General features: G+C 43.6%; 1 pseudogene; it reads right to left on the reverse strand.

Moving 5' to 3' along the window:
- Positions 1-237: 237 nt before the first annotated feature.
- LOC100942382 lies at positions 238-3,221 on the reverse strand (annotated as a pseudogene).
- Positions 3,222-4,161: the final 940 nt, after the last annotated feature.

The following is a 4,161-nucleotide window of genomic DNA, read 5'->3' on the forward strand; positions in this document are numbered from 1 at the left end:
CAAAAATCCTATCTAATTTCGTTTCCCTGATAGTAGGTCAAGGAAAGAAAAATAATTCTATCTTTCAAACATATATGAAGCAAATTCTTCCCCAACCAACAGTTGAATCTTAAATGCAGTCTGTGCATCAGCACATATTCTTGGCCATGTTTACATAGTAAACCATAGAAACACACTGCTATGATGGCTACACACAGAGAACAGACAGACTAATCCAGCATTTACTTAGGATAGCCACTAGCTGGTTTCTTTGGTAATCAGGACTTTAGAGATGCTTACCATGTGTCCGCAGTCCAGGAAGGACATGTCCAGTGCTATCAAACATTGCCAACCCAAGTAGAACACAAGACCCAGATAAGCCACACTGACCACTGCAGCCACCATGAACAATGCTACATGTCCTAGGTCCTGCACATAAACCACTACAAAATACATGTGGATAAAGCAGACAATAAAGATCAATACCCTGCCTGCAATCCTCTCCTCTACTCTATTGGCAAAATCACTCATTACCAGTATCATGCTTACAAACATGAGGATAGATATGAAAGCAAACGGAAGATGTAAGCACTGTAGAACATTCAGGAAATCATTCATCCCTGTTAGATAGCTATCTTGGAAGACAGCAACAAGCAGAATGAGGATCACTTGGGCAAAGCATGACCATTTAAGTTCAGGAATCCCTCCACAACAAACTGGCCAAAACAGGTTTCTATCTTGGTAGAGCTCTGTCCTGCAGCCTGGATCCCACTGCCCAGATATAGAGCGCAGGAGGCCTAAAGTAGCATCCCAGCACAACACCTCGTTTGTAAATGTACACAGCCAGTGCTGAGTTATCATTAGGAAAGAAGCCAGCATGGGGACTGCTGCTGTTTTTACAGACTTCAACCACCTACTCATTGGTTTTCTCAAAAACTGCTTTCACAAAAACTGAGACAACAAAGACTTCGAAGATGAAGGAAGCAAAGAGAGCAATGCAGGATTCAGTGAAAAAGTACTCATTGGCTTCCTGAACTTCCTGGTTATTGTCCCGGTATTCTGACTAAGGCAGAATGCAGGTACATGTTGTGTGGCATGATGACAGCTCCCATGATGCCCACAGCCTGCATGATCTGTGTGCAACAGCCTAAACAGGATGGCATGAACATGAATATGACTTTGAGTAACTAGCTTCAGCTGCGTTTCACTGTAAATTATTCATATGCAAATGTAAGGGCCGTAACAGTGATGAGAAAGTAAAAAAAAAAAAAAAAAATTCTAGCTTCCATAAGCTATATTTGTCTAAAAAGTGGAAATACAAAGGTATCTGCAATGGTGATGTAAAGAAACAAATTGGCTCGACGCCTATAGCTCAACCAGCTAAGGCGCCAGCCACGTACACCTAAGGTGGCGGGTTCGAATCCCCAGCCCGGACCCGCCAAACAACAATGACGGCTGCAACCAAAAAATAGCCGGGCGTTGTGGCGGGCGCCTGTGGTCCCAGCTACTTGGGAGGCGGAGGCAGGAGACTCGCTTGAGCCCAGGAGCTGGAGGTTGCTGTGAGCTGTAATGCCACGGCACTCTGCCCAGGGGGACAGCTTGAGGCTCTGTCTCAAAAAAAAAAAAAAAAAAAAAAAATAAACCTAAAAGGGGATTGGAATGTAACAGCTTTTTGTATTACCCCTGTGATATATAATGAAACCAGATTCCCTTGGAAAAAGGTTTAAAAGCATATGTTAAACCATGAAAATTTAAATGCAGATATTATGAATTTACAGTATGAAGTGTACTCCACCTTCCAACATAAGTTGGAGAAGGTTGACGGTGACTCCATTCTGCAAGGAATTGCAGATGGAATTGAACAATTGAATCCATCATCTAAGATAAATGGGCTCATTGCTCATTCGGTCGGTTCATTTGCTTTGTTACTAATCTTGTGTTTAATTTTATATATAATTTACAAAAGAGTTGCTCAAGCTAAGAAGGAAAGTGAGAGCTATGCCACTGTATTTGCTCTCCTGATATGAGTGCCCACCATCAAAAAAAGAAGGGGGAAATATAGTCAAAAAGCATATATGTCTTTGCCTCTGCCATTTCTGAGAGTGAGCATGTACAAATATTGCCTGGCACAATTCAGGAGAGACTGAGACAGAACTCCATATGGCTTGGCACCAAGGAGGTAAAATTTCTGTACCCAGACCAGGGGGCTGGGAGCACAGGCGCGTCACTGGCATGTCGCCAGGATCTCCAAATCGTGGTTTTGCAAGGTTAAGATACTGCCTCCAGGTGGCTTGAAGCTGAGAACAATGGGCCTTTTTTCCCCTTAGCAGTTTCCATATCTATGAAAAAGTGGGCTAGGGAGTTAACAGTCTGCTTCTTCATGGTTACTATTTTGAGTATAATAGATAACTTAGAAGAATATGTCTCACTAAAAAAGTTAGTCTGTTTTTTACAATATGTTAGTGAGATAATGGTATGAATATTCATTAACAACATGTACATGCAGCACCGGCTATTTAAGCTGGGAAGAAATAAAGATTTTTGCTATCTGCCATAGAGCAGTAGTCTCCTTTATGCCATACAATTCCAATGCAAAATCCACACCTGTGTCACCGGACACTCATAAGAAACTTTCACACAACAGTGATGAAAACTATACCACACAGGGGAACCCTTCCTACAGACAGAATATTGATGGCAATGGCAGGGCCAATGAATTCTTGCATATCTGAGTCAATAATAGCCATCTTCACCATCAGTTGTGGGATTGTTCATGGAACCCTGGTATACCAATGGTGACACACTTTAGCAAGATGCAGCCCAGTGACCACTCCCAGTCTAGCTGCAAGCCACTGAAGTAGCAGCCCTGTGATGGTGACCAACAGAAGGACCCAGAGCAACTTGAATCCAGCCACTTCTCAAGACTGCAAATCATATACAATGTTTCCTGGATCCCAGTAAAGCAATGTTCAAAAGAAAGCCCATCCCATGAAAGCCTAGAGTTTATGAAACCTAGAACAAGAATTCTCCTCCTCAGGAATGGCAATCCTTTCCTTAAAGGAGATGGCAAAGTGCTCCTCTGAGTGCTCAGTGGACTGTGGAAGAGAGGAGTTACTATAGGTAGGGTTAATGGCACCAAGACTGGCACAGTCCCTATGATTTCTGGAAGCATCATAATCTGACATCTTCTGTTCAGGACCTGACACCATGGTGGATACCTGAATGCCTAAGATTTTAGAATAGGATTCCTCAATTACTGGTCCTAGTACCCCATCAGGTCCAGTGTGCCAGGTGGGCCATTTGTCCTAGGCCACGGTGAAGAAGGAGTGAGACCCCTGCAACCACTGACCACTACATTCATTCCCCAATCCCCTGTACCTGGAGCCCTCCTCTCAGTCTTCCTTCCAATAACCTGGCTTCATCAGTCCCCTGGACCCAGCACCAGGCACCTCAGGCCCTGGCTGGCTGTATTTCCCCTAGAACACCTAAAAGACCTATAGCCCCAAAACCCACCCCAGAATAGTTGCCCAGTGCCCCTCCCCACCTGTCCAGAGAAGGCAGATACTGTGACATGAATAAAACGTTACAATTAATGGTGAAAGGTTGGCTGCTTTCCTCCTGAGATCAGCAATAAGAAGAATGCCACCCTCACCACATCTTTTCAACATTATTAAAGGTCCTATACAAGAAAAAGAAATAAGATTGGAAAGAAAAAAGTAAAATTTCATTTATTTCTTTTCATGTAGACATGATTTTTCTATGTAGAAAATACTAGAAGGATGCAAGATATAAGATCAATATACAGGCTCGACACCTGTAGCTCAAGCGGCTAGGGCACCAGCCACATACACCAGAGCTGGTGGGTTCAAATCCAGCCAGGGCCCACCAAATAACAATGACAACTATAACCAAAAAATAGCCGGGCATTGTGGCAGGCACCTGTAGTCCCAGCTACTTGGGAGGCTGAGGCAAGAGGATGGCTTAAACTCAAGAGTTTAAGGTTGCTGTGAGCTGAGACACCACAGCACTCTATCCAGGGCAACCTCTTGAGACTTTGTCTCAAAAAAAAAAAAAAAAGATCAAGGGCGGCACCTGTGGCTCAGTGAGTAGGGCGCTAGCCCCATATACCAAGGGTGGTGGATTTGAACCTGCCCCCACCAAACTGCAAAAAAAAAAAATATA

Source organism: Otolemur garnettii, unplaced genomic scaffold (assembly GCF_000181295.1).
Source record: "Otolemur garnettii isolate 467f Iridium unplaced genomic scaffold, OtoGar3 scaffold00031, whole genome shotgun sequence".
Classification (NCBI taxonomy): Eukaryota; Metazoa; Chordata; class Mammalia; order Primates; family Galagidae; genus Otolemur; species Otolemur garnettii.